Below are 18,081 nucleotides of genomic sequence, written 5' to 3' on the forward strand. Positions count from 1 at the left end.
GGCGGGATACGGGAACCAAACTATGCAAACAGGCTGGGGGGAATGCGCCAGCCAACCAGTGGAAACGTCAAGATAGCCGGGCCGCACGCACGGATGCGAGCGCAAACGCTGAGAAGAGCAGCATCGGAAAGAAGAGACGAGAAGAGAAAAGTTATGCCGTGTCACATTACGCAAAACTGTGCAGCACCGCAGGAGCTGAGGGCTTGATGTAATCTGATTAGGAGCCCATTCCAAAGCAGCTGCTTTCACGTGGTCTGATTTTTTTTTATTTTTGTGTTCTTAGCTTTGTATTTGTGATAAACTTCTCGCTAATGTACAAAAATTAACCCTATTGTTTTCTTATTTGATGCCATCAACGTGATTAATGTGACTAAATGCAGTAACAATTCAACTTATGCATGATTTCTGCTTTCATTTCTTTTGTGTTTGAGTACCACCTCGTTGGTAATTGTAAACAACTGAGTAATGTTTTCTTTTCATTTTTTTTGCTCCTCTGTTTACGCAGATCATGCACGTAACTATTCGAAAGCTTTGAGGAATTCGATTAAGTAAATAAATCAATATTAACAACGACTGCTGCAGGTCGAAATAATTAGAGTGAAAAACCACTTAACCGCCGTGATACGGCTGCTTAAGGGAAGCGCTGGCAGGAGTTTAAAGTTCTCCTAGTTCTACCAGTTCTAAGAGGAACTCGAATTGAGGTCTGGACATCAAGCCTGGGACACCGCCAGACAGCGGCAATCGATCGGCCAACGCAGCTGACCCCGATAAACAAGAAATATCAGGACAAGGGCGAACTAATTAACGCTTCGAAGCCGGAGCGACGTTAGTTTAATGTTCTCCACTAAAAGACGACAGAGAGAGAAAGATAAAAAACACCATGTGATTGATCGAAACACTCAGCCGCTGCTATACCATAAAAAAAAAAAGAACGAACGAATTGAGTTTCTAAGTGGCTCCAAACCGTTTGAAACCTGTACCGTGCAGTCTCAACGCTGCATGGCTCTATAGCGAGACGAAGAATAGTTGGACTTAGCCACCCGCTATACCGTTCTTTATTTAGCTCAGTCAGCGCAATGCCTGGTCGTGCATTTCCCCTCGTTTTTTCTTTTCCTGCTGTCCGTTTCCTCTTATCTCGTTTTGTTTTTGTTTTCTTTTATTTTTTCGGGAAAGGAAGGCGAAAGTGCGACGGGAACGAATAAGACAGCTGGAGAGCGCGGGCGCGCAATGCGTGCCGTCGCATTTTTCTCTCTCCGTTTTCCGAATTTCGCAAAGAATGAAATAGACCGGGTGGCGTGAGGAGGAATGGTGAGGAATGCTTTAAGAGGCGATGCTCGCTCGGGTCCCTTCCCTCACCGTAGTGCTTTCTTCTTCTTCCGACGCCAAAAGATGGCGCTGTCTCCGGGGGAAGAATTCCAAAGAAGGCACGCGGGAGGCAACAGGAATACATTGAAAAGATTGCAGAGCAAAAAAAATATACACAAAAATTAAAATAAAGAGAGGGGAGTAAAAGAAGAGCGAAATGCAAGAAGAAAGGAGAGAGTAACGGAGGAGTAAAGATTTCTGCGACGACGAAGGACGGGCCCCGCAGAGACTCGACCGACCAACGCCCGTCGCGACGCGACGCGCCCAACCGAAGCCGGGCCCAGCTGGGGAAACTAGCGCGCGGGAGTTGTTTGTGACTCTGGTATGGGGAGTTTCGAGTGCGCCTTCTTCTGTTGTCTCTTTCTGATATTTCTCAAACCTGTTTTTTCATCCTTACTTTTGTACTATCTATCGTTTCATCCGTGTTGCTGCTTTCATCAAAGTTCAAGGAAACGGAGAGAATAAGGCAGAATAAGAAAAGGGTGCGGGAGAGAAGATGGGGCGGGTGGGGGGGGGGGGGGGGGCGAGAAAGAAGAAATATGTGTGCTCGGAATGATTTCGCTCTTTTATACTGTTATTGTTGCGCGCGATTTTTCTCGGGTTGCCCCTGCAAAGGAAGTGCAGATTGAGAGCTAGATGGGATAAAAAAAGAAAAGAACGGAGAGAAGGAAATGAGTTGCCCTCGCGAGGAAGCGAGCGAAGCGGCCACACATTAAATGACCGTGACATTCGTCTAGATCTTCAGGAATCCTGACCACCGTGGCGGGTCCGTTTCACTGTTTTTTTTTCATTCTTCTTTTCTTACCGCCTTTACTTATTCCTATTCCTAAAGAAAAACAAAAGAAGAAAGCATTTTTTTTATTTCTCCACTTACTTTGAATGTCGCGGTTACGCCGCCCTGGCATTTTCGACCCTCTTGCACCATCGGTCAGTCCAGAGCGAGCCGAGAAGAAAGATTGCGAAAGGGCCCCCACGTCCATCGCGTCCTTCGGCAAACAGTCTTAAGCCGGGCGTCACGGCACGTGTCTACGGTAGCGGGTGTTCGCAAGAATCCCTGTAGGATCTTAGCGAAGACGGCAAGCAGACATGCGCGAGTAGAAATCAAAGCATAGAAATAAATGCTTCTAACTTACTTCGAAAGCAATCACACAGACAAAAAAAGCTTAAGTGCAAGGGTCGTATCTGAGCCCTTTCCGAAGGCCGAGAGAGGCAAAAAAAAAAAAAAATACCACCACGCACCACGCACCACCAAAGGCAGAATGCGACAAGAATGTTTGGCCGGTCTTCAGGCTTAAACGCGGTTCAGGATGGTCATCCACCTATATGAGGGAACGGTGCTTTGAGGTCTCAAAAAGACGAGGCGTTGTAACCACGAATAAAAACACGCAGAAAAGAATCCCAATTCGTAAATCAAGAATGTGAAAACAAAAGTTGAGGAACGAACAAAAAAATCTTTAAAATAAGTATAGAAATACGAAACGAGGGCCGACGAACAAAAATGCTCGAGCCCACGACCATCACCACACGCGCGTTTTTGTGCCCCTTCGCGCGCTTTTTGGGGTACAGAAAAACAGGCGCGACGGCCGTTAAATAAAGAAACTTTTTTTACAACGTCCTTCCGGCTCGGTGACCTGGTGCTGCCGTTGTGTTCTCTCCGCTCGCTCTCTCTCCTTCTTCCCAACCCCCACTCCCTCCTTCGCCGATTCCTTTTCGTGTCCGAGCGACGCCTGCGAAACGGCGCTCAATACCATCGGCGATGTCAAAGTTGTTGCGCTGCTGCCTCCCTCTCGTGGCTCTATATGTAGCAGCGCCATTCTTACGTCTTTCAATGCTTCTGTTTTCTTTTCCCTGACTCTAGGCTTGCTTGCTGCTCGCAGATGCCGTCATAGCCATTGTTGTCCCAGCTTTGAGGGAGAAGAAGACAGAGGTGGGAGAGGAGGAAACAGCCCATGTACGCCCGCTCTGAGAGACACTGGCGTTAGCCCGCATCGGAGTGACGCCCGGGAGAGATTTTATGCTTGGCTCCAGTAAATGTGTGCAGCGAGGCAGAGTCTGACAACGAGAAACGCCACGATGGTTCTTACGTTTCGAGGAGAATGAACGCACAAATATCTGGCGGAAATGCATCAAACGCCGACCATTCTTTAGAAGTTAAAATACGTTAAGGCGTCGCAACGGCCGCCTTATTCGCAATGAAAGCAAGGGTGCGACTGCTGATTACATACGCTTCATGGTGAGACGTAAGAGAGGGAGTGTTGTTGTTGTTACCCTCAAACAATGAAACATGCCCACACAGGGCCAAGAATTGGGGAGCACAGAGAGTTTTTAAAATATATACTTTCATGGACGAAAATAAAATGAATGCTGAATTGAGGGTAGATTGCCTTCGTTTCGGTTGTGCATGCGCGCCTTCGTCTTCATATTAAGAGATTTCAGGTAAATTCTTCTCGGCTTGTTCTTTAATTTGTCGATTTCCTTGGCTTTTCCCTGATAGCAGTCATAGCTCGAGGAGGCTGCATGTTTGGCAAGAGCGTTTGTTGTCATATGACAATTTTTTGTTGTATAAATATTTCATTACATAACTTCAGGCTGTGAGAAATTGGGGATACTAACGTAGTTGAAAGGAAGGGAGCAGGGAGGACTTATGCCTAAATTTGGGTATGTGCGAGGAGGGTATCACCTAAACTAGATCAGCTCCGGAATTTCAGACTCAAAGGCGAATTCCGATTCTGTGTCTTCGCTGAAAGGAGCACATTTGAAGTAGCTGCAACTACGATTAGCGCGGTTTACGTTTAACACTGATATTCACGTTTACATTGGGCGATTCCGAACGTAGTGTAAGTTGGACGTAAATATCTCTAGTTTGCAGTTTCCGGAAAATCTGGCTTCGTCTGGAATCACCATGTACACAGTGCAGTAATGCTTCTCTACGTTTCGACAGCAGTATACATTCGATCTGCATCAATCGTATACAATTTCAAAATATGCAATTTTCCCAGGTAGGTTTCCATCAAGAAATTGCGAAACTATTAAAAAAACTCACGAATGCGTCACGAACGTCGGTGGAGTTTAGCAGTGGTCGAGCGCACCGTGCTAGCAACAATTCGACACTCGAACGGCCGCTCCAGCCTCTTCAGTCCTGCACGGTTTTCAGAAGGTACGATATGGGCAAGAGGAGAAGGCGGGAACGAGAGAAGGGGCGAAAAAGCAGAAGAAAGAAGCGCGTACGAGAGGCGCTAGCTCTACCCTGGCGACGACCGAAATGAGTGGGAGGCGATCGCTATGAAAGCACAGAGAGGCGCTTTTACGGTGGCTAAGAGTGCCGCAATGGCGACGTGAACGCGCCGGTGAAGGGTCGCCGAGACAAATTCTGCCGGCTCTTCCCTTCGTGTGCTTTTTCTTTTATTTTCGATTCTTCCTCGCCTTACCCTTCTCTTTCCTCGTATTTCTTCTCCTCTCTTTCTTTCTAATGCTCTCACGAAGTGCTTTACTTTCCTTTTTTTTTCCGGTACCTTGCTTCCTTACAGGGGCACCCCGCGCGCCTTTTGAACCCTTTTATTCTCCCCCCCCCTCCAAAAAAAAAATGCAGAACAGTTAAAAGTGACTTCGGGACGCTGACGTAGCTGACAGGTTTTAAAGGTGCTGAGGAGCGATGGAAAAAAAAAACGAAGAGAGAAAAGTTCCAGCCCCGCTAATTTGAGAGTTTTTGAAGCGTGAGATGCGGAGGACAGGTCGGTGGTTTGTTTTACGCGCACTCGAGCCTGAATAATAGCGCCCACCAGAGTTTTTCAAACGCTGAGGAATAAAAGCGCCTGGAAACGAAAGAAGCGAGTCACGAAAAAAAAAAAACGTGTCAAGACCAGCGAAGGTGATTTTAGTTTGCGAGTCGAATAGTAAAACAGCGGTAAAAATAAATAAAAAACGCACACACAGGCAACGGGCTTTACGAAAAAGCAAGGTGAATGCAGAGTGGGCTGATCCTATTCCAGGTTGCAATTAGCCGACTGGAAATGGGCTTCGGATGTAAGTTACATTCCGACGGTGTGTGAGGAAACAAAATGAGCTTGCGTTTGTTTATTCAGGCTGTAAAACACGTACGGCCGAGAAAAATGTCAGTGGATTTCGTCTGTCATGAGCGGGCAGCTTTTCCTATGGGAATGATCTTTGCTTCCTTTCAAGCACAGCCACGAAAGGAAGACTGAAGGTTTATTTTTTATTTTTTGCATGTTTCAGAAGCCCTGCTTGTGTCGCGGCTAGCTTCACTAGACGAGTCAGAACTCATGTAATTAGAAAAATTCGTCATTCGTAATACTTAGATTAAGTTTTTAGAAGCAACCATGACCGGTACGTTAGAAGCCGGGGGTCACGTCAAGCCGTCACATCGGCCTTTTGTCTGATAAAATTAATTGGCTGCTCATTCATTTGATCAACTTATTTGTTATCAATTAATCGACCAACCGATCGATCAGCTGATCCACTGACCAATTTAATTGCTTGATGTTTATTTCACGCCCATTAAGCACGGATTTAAAATATGCCTTACTGAAGTTAATCTCCATGCAAACTTCACTATTGAGTACTCATACTCAATATATGGATGCAATAACAATGCAGCCGAAGCAAAGTAAGCTTTAGTAAAATATGTGAGCAATATCGAAAGCGTTGAGCCTCGATGAGAATAGCTTCGTCGAAAACATGGAGCAGACAAGGTGGTTTCATTAACAGGAACAAAAATTTGCTTCAGATAAAGCTGCAAAGTGCTCAATTTTGCCAAGACATTATTTTCTTCTTCGTTCACAACTTTAATCAAATATCTGCTTTTAATAATAATGTAATCTGCGTCACATTTCTGGTGCACTACACTGAGTAGATTATTTTTCAAAACAAAACTGAAATTATACTATGCTGACCTTTCCGCAAAAGTTTCGCGTTGCCGAGAAATTTATGATGACAACCGCCTCACGGTTGAAGTTGCCACAAGCAATATCTGTCAACTATGCTGATGACATCACGAGTGCCTCAAATACGAGAAACAAACTTGAAGGCCTGCGTTACTTAAACTCTAAAATATATCTAGTGGTGTAAAGCTGATGCGAGACTTTTTGGTGAAACATGTTCGGGCGTGTAACGCAAGGACAAAGCATTGAATGCAAGAATTAAGCACGTTTTATTTTCCTATGTTTGATATCCTTCTCATCGTCCATGTCTTGTACGCTTGACTTGAGATTCCGGTCTTTGCGAACCTTGCGTTGGCGACGCAAGAATAGATTATCCCCGCACTGACGAGCGTCTGGGTTTATTTGCATGTTGTTAATATTACTCTTCTCTTGACTCTTTTTGTCAGCCTCCAAAAAAACCTTTTTTTTTTTGAACGGAAGATGAATAATTTCATGCAGGTTCCGCCCCTTTACTTGCAATCTAAATAATCGTATAACAACGCCAGTTAGGCTTCTTTTTTTTTTACTAGAAAACCTAAATGTTTTGTGGGGTTTAACGTCCTAGGGCGACTCAGGCTATGAAGGACGCCATAGTGAAGGTCTCCGGATAATTTCTCCACATGGGGTTCTTTAACGTGCACTGACATCGCACGTCACACAGGCCTCTAGAATTTCACCTCTATTGAAACGCCGCGGCCGGGATCGAGCCCGCGTCTTGCGGGTCAGCAGCCCAGCGCCGTAACCACTGAGCCACCGTGGCGGCTACTGGACCTAACTACGCAGAGATGGTTTGCATGCATGGATACTTAATCCAGCTCAGCTGTAATTGCCCTAGGTGAGAAATGGATTACAAGCCGTAAACAAGATACTTTGGTCTACCGTAGACGGCAGAGGAAATCAGAGACCGCGCGGAAGAAAAACTTGCATGCATGGGAACTAGCAATTTCTTTACCCAGCAGAAAGTGTGTTCGCTTTGGCGATCTTGTTCTTGCTACTCAAAGCAGTTTCCTTCGTATCGTGCCGATGTTTAAAACAAGATTGGTTTTAAATATGTATTTCAAAAAGAATCTTAGCCTACATCTTTCTCGCAGTCTTTTCTTTTTTTTTCACTTCGCGAAGAGGTTTTTGCGCACGAGCAAAACCTTTGGCTAAGCTCGCATGATCAGATTAGAACCGTTGGATGGCAAGCATATGCGTTCTCTAAACTACCTATTTACTCAACTCCTTAGAAACTTGTAATAAAAGTAAAGTGTTCAAAACACTTTTTTCTTGTGGCCTCTTTAAGATATTGAAATCTCAGATCATAGTGCAATATCAATACACGGGTACTTCTACGTAACATTAACAAAGCTGTTAATCAAAAAATAGAAAATAACAATGTGCCCGACACGAATGAAACGATTAACGTGTTGTTAGCGACCATGAAACTACGTGGCTTGCATATTTCGCATTATTATTAATTGCATAGTTATGGTGATAGAACTCGCTTTTCAAGTTTTTGATTGAGGGTCGCTATTCTGAGCGGTAGCTCATGCCTCGTTTTCAAATGAAAGACGATAACTTGATATGAAATCTATGACGGGAAATTCTGGAGCTTTTAGAAGAAACGGCTATTCCTCACCCATTTTTAATAACATAAGAGCTAAGAATTAGTTTTACTGAGAACTTTTACCAACATAAACATACTGCACAGTACTCCAGAATTACACTGCTCATTTATAGTCGCTGCAATGTCCTTTTGTTGTCATGGAAATACACGTAGAAAAGAAGAGACGCGGCGATTATAAAGGGACTGTGAAAACATACTGTGAAAATAGCATTTAAAGTAAGACTAACTGTTCCTTCATATCTTGCGCACTCATTCTAGTACGGCTTCAGTCGCGCACAGAATAGCCTATAACTAGCCGGCTATGACCCCAGTGCAGTTGGCGCTTTACAGCAGATGAATGCAGGGACAATGAAAGTAACAGTACTTAATGTCCGCATTTGCCTTTTTTTCGTTCCCTTCTATGTAAGCTCTCTCTCTCTCGACGTTCACTTCGCTACCCTGACTCACCATCGTTTACCTGTTCTTCGCATTACATGCCCTCCCCATGTCCAACTTAATTTCCCCGACTCGGATATCATTCATTCTTATTTATTTTCTTACAACGCTGATCGCTTCCTATGTTTATGAATTAGAATACCCTTTTAATTATTCTCTATGCAGCTGGATCCGCCGTCCTGAATTTAATTTTTAGCCTTTTCGTTGAACTAAGTTTCAAACCCATAGGTCATCTCTAGCAAGCTACATCTTTTATGTCATGTCCTCCTGCGGGATACTGGTACACACTTCATTAACTGAAAGTAGTTGTCAGATTCCCTCCAAGTGCGCTTCGTTTTTGTTTTTTGTTTTTACTGGTAGCTAAATAAATTATTTTCGAGCCCAGTGGTTCTCACGGTGCTTCTTGAAGCGAGCTTCGACCGGACCTTGAGTCCTGGAGGTCACACTAAGCGAGGTAATGCCTACTCTAAGTACAGTACAAAGAAAAAAAACCTCCGTCAGAAATCAACGCTTCGTGTTGTATTCCCCACCTCTCTCCTTCTCTCCGCATCTTTCGAGTTGTTTTCCCAACGCGATTACGATAGATTATCACGACGACGACGCAGATCGAAACCTCCCCCACCGCCGGGGATTAATGGCCCCATCGGTTTGTTGTTATTCTTGATGTCAAGTCAGGGCCTTCGGATGCCCGAACTTCCGTTAGCAGTGGCCTTCCATGCACGCGTCTTTATCGCAACCCAGCAAAAGCGGGAAGGCGAAAACAAACCGGTGCAGCGCACTCAGCGCCGTTGCCGAGCTGGGCACTCATCCGCAATCCTTATTCGGGGACAATGCTGTGCGTCAGGATTTGGCGCGCACTGGCATCTCGTCTAGTGTTTTTTTCGCGCCCAGAGGGTGCCAAACGTGTCCTTAATCCGGCCTTCCGTAAGCGCCTAATTACCCGCTAAGGCTAAATCATTATCTAGGTCGTTAGATGAACTGTTCGCAGTTTGCACGTATGCACATCATTAAAAAATATGTCAGAGACTTTCCTTCTCTGTAAAGGCGCCGTAGTTCACAAAGCCACGAAAGCCAGCAGATGCGTTACTCAGCCAATGCTGTACAACGAATTAAATGCAGGGTCAAAAATGCAAAGGATATAAACTGGATTATTTTGACGAAAAAGGAGTAGTCTGTGGATCTGCATAGAGTGTAGAAAGAGGAAATCAGGAAGGAATCTTCCTATGGTAATTCAAGAGGCAGCGCCCTAGTGTCTGAAGCAAGATCAGAGGGTCTTAGAACGCAGAACGACAAAACGAATTATAAGCTAGGCGATGACGCATGAGCAGTGCGTGGTAAACCAGAAGAAGCTTAAGAGCATTGTTTCCTGAAATTCGCCAGTGTAAATCCAGATGGCGAGGCAGGCACAGTTAGCATCCCCGAAGCTCCGAGGTTCAGAGGTAAGTGGTAGACATTTGTAACAAACGGTTGAAGGATTCATGACTTAAAAGCAGGGCGGTAACGTAGAGATGCAGGTTCAAGATTCAAAAGTGGTGCAGCTGAATATAAGGCAATGAAATGGTGAGCCTCTAGAGAATACCTTCAAGTTTGAAAGATCTGTTAGAGAAATACAAATAGAAAAGTAATGCCAAGAATGGTGGCACACTCTGCCCCCCCCCCCCATCCCCCCCCCCCCCCGCCCCTCCGCCTCGTTTCTAAAGGGGCCCTCTTAGAACACATCAATCCGTCTGTGTCACAGAAGTGGCGACATCCTTTAATTCACTTATGTTTATATAAAACTGATGTGTCCGCGTTTCTTTACTCATATGTATGTCGATGCAGCCTCTGTGTGTCTATGGAAGAACACGAGTACGTGCACGCTGTTTCCGTTGTAGTTTCTTCTAGTTGTGCAACACCCTCGCACTGCACGTGCGGGGGCGTATGTGCTGCTTACAGTGTCTATCTCTTATTTTTTCCCAGCTCAAACTCACCCCTACTACTGCCAAAATCTTGAGGTGCTTTTGTATAATCGTAAATTTTTTACTACTTCAAGATGGCGGCCCTGCAGTGCCAAAGTGTGGGTGCCTACGTGACTCCCTTTTTGTGAGTGAACTACTTGGTGCGTTTTTAGTGTGTGTGTTTTTTTGGACACCGAGCGCTGTGTTCGCTAGCGACCTAAGCCTTTAAAAAAGGGGCCGATTGGGCACGAGCTTCAGTGCGCTCCGCGGAGGGAAAGCCGCTGTTACGCACTCCCGGGATCCCGAGCCGCCGCACCGCATCCTTGAAGCCGCCCAGTCTGCGGCTTTGTGGATAGACTGCCGCCACGCTCCCCGGTCAACTGTATGTTCGCTCCCCTTTTGAACTCTCTTTTCAACTGTCGCGAATCGGACTCGCTCCTTTGTCGTGATCTCTGCAGACAAGTTCTTATTCCAATGTATAACTTAATTCAGTGTATTAAATGCGGTGTGTGTTTATCCGCAGCCCGTGGTAATTGCTTGCAAAATTTCCATTCCTCTCCGGTAAAAGCTGTCGTATTCCTCGTATCGAATTCATAAACGTTGTTTTGTTGTTGTTACCTCTTAACACGCCTCTGTCTCATTCACTACGTTTGCTTACCGGCTACGCCGGGCATCGAACGGCCACCCCTTTATTGTCATGACTCGGTGATGACTTCGCGTGATTGCCGAACCCGTGACAATCCGTCAACCGTGAAATACATAGCGCTGGCCCATGCGGATCACACTTTCACTGATCAGCCTTTTAGCTTGCATTGCAGAAATTTTGATCTCGCTCTTCAGTCACGTTTTGCTTACGGCTGATGCACTGTGCCGAAGACTACGCAGTCAAATATGGAAGGCCTTCCTGATACAGCTGCAGCCGTAGAGAGCTATATGGTTCCGTTTACAATTGTCGTTTACAAGACAAATTCCTGCCTCGCAAACCCAGCACGTGGACATTTGCTTTTCTTGGAAAACTTCGAACGCCACGTGCCTAGGCCTTGCCTCGGCTGGCATTTTTTTTATGCATGACTTCGGATATAGACGAGCCTCAGTGAACACGCGGAAATATAAAACCGCACGGAAAGGAAAGGACGTCGTCTATGAACGAGAATCTGGCCTGGACGTAGTCGAAAAAATCGCACAAGGAGAGTAATCACGTTAAGTGTCCGCAAACGAAGATCCTCGCCAGTTGCTATTTATATCGCTGAGCACACAGCCCAGGACCACTCACACAAGCAGTATATACGGCTCAAGAATTTATACAAACTTATCATGCAAAGTTCGTCTACATTCGCTAACTGTTTTGCGGGGCCCGTGCCAAGTACCACGGACGTCAGGCTTTCACATTAATTAGAACAAGGGTACTATTTCACCGAATAAAACAACGTCATAGCAAAATAATCTCTCGTAGCCGCTTGCGTTTACAGTGAGAAAATCAGCACGCCTGCCGAAAATCTAGATCCTGTTCTGTTTTGCTGAAGCCAACATCCGACGAAGGTAATATTGGCACAGATTAGAAACACGTGTATGAGATTTCGACTTTTAATGATAATGTTTAGCAACTGCAAAACACGAGGCAGAATGAGCAAAAGACTTCATGATAGTTTTCTGCAAACATTAGTTTTTTGAGAGCCACAAAAAGCAACAACACGGCAGGGTTGGTGTCATTCTGAGTATTGCTGCAAGTGACGAGGCAAACATTGCCCCCGCGTATAGCGTAATTACACACAAACCATGACTTGTTCGGTTAGCGTTGCTGGTGCATGCATTCATACTTCAGAGCCGTCGGAGTCGCACAGAATTGGCTATGGCAAAAATCCAAGAGCACACGCCTACAAGAGAATGTGTATTTCATGCGGCTGGAATAACCACACGCACACAGACATAGTTGACAGGCAGAACACTGGCGCTAAACTCAAACTGTTTATTGGGCCTATTAGTGCCTATAAACGAAAAGAGCTCGGTTACCAGCTACTACGCTCAATTAAAAGGTGACAACGAACTTTCAAGGTAAGATGCCTAAAGGACATCGACTATCTCGAATATTGAAGAAACGGCTGTCGAATCTCGAACACTAAGGAAAGGGCCGCGCGCGCGGCTGCAATCATACCAAAAAAAATCTGGTCACCTCTTGCTTGACAGAACGTTGAAGGCGCGTGCGGGCGGCTTCAAGCAAAGAGCGTGAACAAACGAACGTTACTAAGCTCAGCGGCAGGATCATGTTGTCATTCCTAAGGGAGGGAAATTTCACAGTGATGTCAGAATTTCTTGGACCATCTGCAAAGCCGCCCTCCTTGTTCACTGCTTCTTCGAAGGCCATACGACTTTGCGACATTGTTTCGTGGTGACGCATAAAGCTTTCATGCTGACTCATAAAACTTTCGTGGTGACGCATAAAGATGTGCGACCAACTTGCCCAGCAATGTGCTCTCTTGGACGGACGCACGGCATGCTTCCAGCTATTTTAATCTAGTGCTATGTTAATCAGCTATCTTAAACAAGGCGCAAGATATACTCGCTGCAACTATCTTGTAGCGGGAGCAGCGCAGCCCGAGAAAAAGAAAAGAGAGGCGGGACATGACGCTGCGCCGCTCCCGCCACAAGATCATGCACAAACCAGCCCAACTTTTCACCTTGTGAAAATCGCTGCAACTACCACACGAACTTGCCAAACGTATCAGTGTGCAAGAATTGAACAATAAGAGGACAAATGTGACAGCTCGAAACACCGATACAGTGAAATTCAACATCATACGGAATAAAACAAGGCTATGTATTCTGAAGGACAAACCTAAAAAATGAAAAACAGTTCCAAGAACCGAAGCCTGAGAGTCCGTGACAAAAAAGTAAGCCTAAAAAAACGCATGATTTAACCCCTATATTCCTCTGCTCCTCTTTCTAACGGCCTTTCAAATATTCTGCTGGTTTGCAACCATTTTTTATAGAAATTTATCTCCGTAGTTTGTGTCAATTACACGCTGACAACCTCATGATGTAGTTCTCGATAGAAAACTAATTTTTCACGGAGACACCTATATGCCACCGGACTTTAAGCATCTACATCACAGACATCTTGCAACACGATGATTATTCAATCACAGCGTTTCTTGTTTTCAAAGCGAAAGCTTTACTACGCCAGCCTGCGAGCCATTTCGGCTCGCCGCGCACTTCAGCCGTATGCCATATGCCGTGGCCGACGAACGACCTTCAGCCGCCGTTGCCTAGCAACGCCGCAGCCACGCTCCAACAGATGGCGCCGCCATCGACGCCGCTGCCGTAGCTGCTCGCTCCAACAGATGTGCTCAGCTGGGGTAGAGGCAGAGGAGGTGTCGCCTCTCGGGGTGTATATATATATATATATATATATATATATATATATATATATATATATATATATATATATATATGCGCGCTTCACCTCAGTGTATTGTAGTCGTTATGGACAGCGCAAAAGAGACGCAACAACGACAGAATGAAGCGAGGAACAGACAACGCGTTCTAGAGGCGCCAGAAGAACGCGCCGTACGACTCGAGAAGCGTCGTAACGAAGATGCGGCTCGAAGAAGTCGTGCCACGTCCCGGAGTGGCTCTTCAACTGCGGAAGGGATCGGTTTGAGTTGTTGAGAGCGTCGGAATGAGACGCCGCGTAGACGACGTGCCGAGGAAACGAAGCTTTCGCAATTTAACTAGGGTTAACGAGAGCTAAACCACAGCCAATTTTTTTCCTATCCGACACCCACCTTGCGGCCCCACATGGGCGTCAAAATTACTAAAATGGTTTTGTCTGGAATAGTTTGCACATAGCTATATCACCAATAACCAGTTACCTTTAGCAAAAATGGACGACAGCACCCACATCAAGGACATATTATTTCAGTGCTTTGCCCTGGTCATTCCGTTACAGCTGCCAGCATATTAGCAGTATAGAAAGAAGCGCGTAATTTATAGAGTGAAACTGCCTCGGAAATGAACGGTGTTGCCATTCAAATACTGTAAGATAATTGTCTTTTATTTTTAAACCATATTTCATCGTCAAAAAATTTAACATTTATCTCCCGCTCATGCTAGCGGACAAGGCATGGCGAACGGCAAAACCCACGACCCCTTGGACTACGGACGCCGCGCGCCTAGGGTGAAGATTCTTACCTTCTCATCTGTGCAATAAATTTCATTACTACTGTTGTGTCGCTGTGTGTTAGTAATACCCCATTTTCCTCAATTGCTTCCTATCTTTAAGAACACCGAATGGTACCAAATTTCTCACGTGTGTCTGCGAGTGCTAGCTGAGCTTGTAAAGCGTGCTTCGCCTTTAGCACTCCATTTCAGCGGAAAAGCCAGCCCTCCAAAAGTCTTAGCTCAGTTTTTAAAGCGTGCTTCGCCTTTAGCACACTCTTTCAGCGGCAAAGCCAACCCACGCAGAGAGGCTAAACAAAGGTGTCACTAAGTTTTTCTTGTCTTTCAAAATGAAGCGAAAAAAGGTAGTTCTTCATTCATATTTTTAAACCGATGACACCTATTATACGTACATAAACGCACACGGAATGAAAAGTCGTAATGAGGAAAGCAGCGCCATGAAAATGTCGACTCCATCCCGTTAAGACTTCTAAAGAAAAAGGTTTTCGAGAACCGCGTAGTACTCAGGCACCGTGACTTGCTTGAATGTTTTCTTTTTGTCATTTATAATTATCCTTAGGAACCAGTCATAAAAAAATTTAGGTCTGCAAATTAAGCAGGATAAATAAGTACATGAACTAGAACGAACAAACCAAATTATAAGGTATGAACTGCAGCTAAATTAAATAAGTTGGCGCCCAATAAATAAGACAAGGGCATTCCCTACTCTTAGAGGACAAGGTATCCTGTAGAACTACAAAGCTGCGTATCTGTCCTGGTGCAGTGCTGATTGGATAGCTTCAGTGACACACGCACAGACGCACGAAACTTGCCAGCAGGAAGATAAAAGAGTGGTCGACACTCCACAGGGAGCTTCCAAGCCACAGCGAGCAATAAATCTGTCTGCGCAAACATTCTCGTGTAAATTTAACCGCGGCCAAGAGTGCCGAATTGCTGCGCCACGGGTGCAATTCCTTTCACTAACGGTGGCTCTGTCGCAAGTCGTGGCCATCGGCTCTCCTTTCGGGTTGATTGTGCCTTTTCGCAACGGAGAACTGGACAAACAAGTTCGAAGTAGTGCAACAAGAGCTCAGTAGTTGGACCAACTTCTGGCCTCGCGTGCCTTTTTTCCGAGCCGGCGTAAAACGTTCGTCGTGCAGGGAAGCCCTGAGCACAGCACACGGCCCGTGGGGCGCAATTAAGTCGGGCAGCCCTGTGACTGCGTGAGAGCGCGTTTCGCCTTTCCCCCTTGCCGCTGCTCCCTGGCTCGAGCAGCGAGGTGAACGGCGCTCGCGAGAGCGAAACGTGTGCGACTAAACGGGCCGGCCGGGACGCCATTTTGAATTATAATTTAGACGTTAGGAGGTATCTGAAGTGGAGCGGAGATGACAGGCAGAGCGGAATTAAAAGAAAGAGTAAAGGAGGAAAGAAAGAGAGGAGAAAATACCGACCCACGGAGAGATAAGCACGGAGATAAACAGAGGGAGGAAGAGGTTGCAAAATGTAGCATTATATAGGTAAAGAAAGGACAGCGAATTATACGCTAAGTTAAGGAATAAAAAAGGGAAAAAAGGAAGGAAGAGAGAAAGTTAGAATGAAAGAGGGAAAGAAAGGATAAAGAAGGTTTATGGTTTGGTCTATGGTGGTTTAACGTCCCAAAGTGACTAAGGGTATGAGAGACGCCGTAGTGAAGGGCTCCGGAAATTTCGACCACCTGGGTTTCTTTAACGTGCGCTGACATCGCACAGTACACAGACCTCTAGAATTTCGCCTTAATCGAAATTCGAGCGCCACGGCCGGGATCGAACCCGCGTCTTTCGGGCCAGCAGCCGAGCGCCATAACCCCACAGCCACCACGGCGGCTCGGAAAACGAAAGAAGGAAGCAAGAAAGGAAAAAGAAGGAAGGGAGCAAGCGAGAAAGAATGAAAGAAAGAAAGCAAGGAAGAAATATGCGGAAAGTGACCAAATGCGAAATTGTATCCGTGATGTTAGAACTCTGAGGTTTGAAGAAAAGAATACAGCGCTGTCTTTGGCACTCATCCTGGCATCATCCGAGATGAGGAGGTGCTCATCAGGGTGAGGTGCAGTGGATACAGGATGGTAAGGTCTCGAATTAGCTTAGACTTGAAAACGTAAAGCGAGAAACTAGATAAGAAGCCCATCAACTCGCTAAAGGTAAGAAGAAACCAGAGGAGCCCAGGACCGCACTTCAGAACTGATATTTTGCTTAAACTCTGGATGATGACTGTGGTGTTCAAGGAATAAATGATAATGCCACAGTTATTATTACCGAGTATGCAACAGCAGTAGGGAATACGGTAGCAAGACAGGACACCGGTAAGTTTTCTTTTGAGATGAAGGATCCGATTAAGAAACGCCAGAACATGAAAGCCTCTAACCCCACAGGCAGAATAGAATTGACAAAGCTAAACTTAATAAGCCTAAAGTGACCGACATTGGGTAGTATGGCATACAGAGAATTGAACATGCTCTAAATTTCGAAGGTAGCTTAAAAACGGTGAAGAGGAAACTAGGCATACGCAAAAATCGGATGCATGTGCTAAAAGACATGAAGGGCAATGTCATCACCAATATGCATAAAATAGTTAAAGTAGCCGAGGAATTCTACACAAATCTATAGAGTAGCAAAAGCAATCAGGACGATAATGAGAGAGGCAACGGTGCAAAGAAATAGGCCATATCGCCAGTAAAGAGAGAGAGAGAGAGAGTAAAGAAAGCTTTGCAAGCTATGCAAAGGGAGGAAGCATTGCTGAGGATCAGGTAGCTGCAGATCAGGGTACTTTAGCCTTCAGTCAACCGAAGGACCAGGCTAACTTTCGTAAAGGCTACTTGACAATAGGCCACATTCACACTGTCAGTCAGGTGACAGATAAATGCGTAGAATACAGCCAACTTTATATCCAGCCTTCATAGACTACGCGAAAGCATTTGACTCAGTCGAAACCGCAGCAGCCACGCAGCCATTACGAAAAAATTCGTGACAGGCATAGTTTGTGTGCGATTTAGAAATTCCAAGACGTTTGTGTCGATATCGCCTTTGAGCTTTTTTTACCGAAAATTAAATTACGATGACGCACATCTTTATAGCTTCCTTCTTTTAGCATCGAAATTAATACGACGTCACAGCAGGAGAAGCGAACCTGAAAGTTTACCAGCCTGAATGACCTGAACGCGGTGGACAGTGCGGAAACAAGCCTGTCCAGTCATTCATTACTAAGAAACATATTGCTAGGTTATCCTAAATTCAAGCGCTGTAACAAAAGCATGCTATTTTTTTTTTGCGAGCAGCCGACTTCATTAATAACAGTTATTTTTAAATTTTATTGCCACCGGTTATTAAAGTAACGGCTGGTCGGAGTTACAACGAGGCGTAGTGGCGCAGCATTAAAGCAAATGCTAACAAGCTTCAGAAATTTCACACAAATTTTCATGTGGGCTTTCAGCTACTGATCACAAAGTCAGATACAGAAAGCACATTTATTCATGAAGAATTTTTCTCACATAGAAGCAACATAACGCTTTCAAAGTGCATCCCAGTAAAGTAAAACAAAAACAAAATTGCGAAAACAAATTAGTAAGTCACAATTTCAGTGATAATAACGCTTTCTCTTGGTTTTATCG

The 18,081-nt window shown here is 45.2% G+C and overlaps 1 protein-coding gene across 2 annotated transcripts in view; it reads right to left on the minus strand.

Moving 5' to 3' along the window:
• LOC144098506 (cubilin-like) overlaps nucleotides 1–18,081 on the minus strand; it is a 247,792-nt gene that overhangs the window by 207,120 nt on the left and 22,591 nt on the right. The gene's annotated exons all lie outside the window — the stretch shown is intronic.

The sequence above is a fragment of the Amblyomma americanum genome, chromosome 7, assembly GCF_052857255.1.
Source record: "Amblyomma americanum isolate KBUSLIRL-KWMA chromosome 7, ASM5285725v1, whole genome shotgun sequence".
Classification (NCBI taxonomy): domain Eukaryota; kingdom Metazoa; phylum Arthropoda; class Arachnida; order Ixodida; family Ixodidae; genus Amblyomma; species Amblyomma americanum.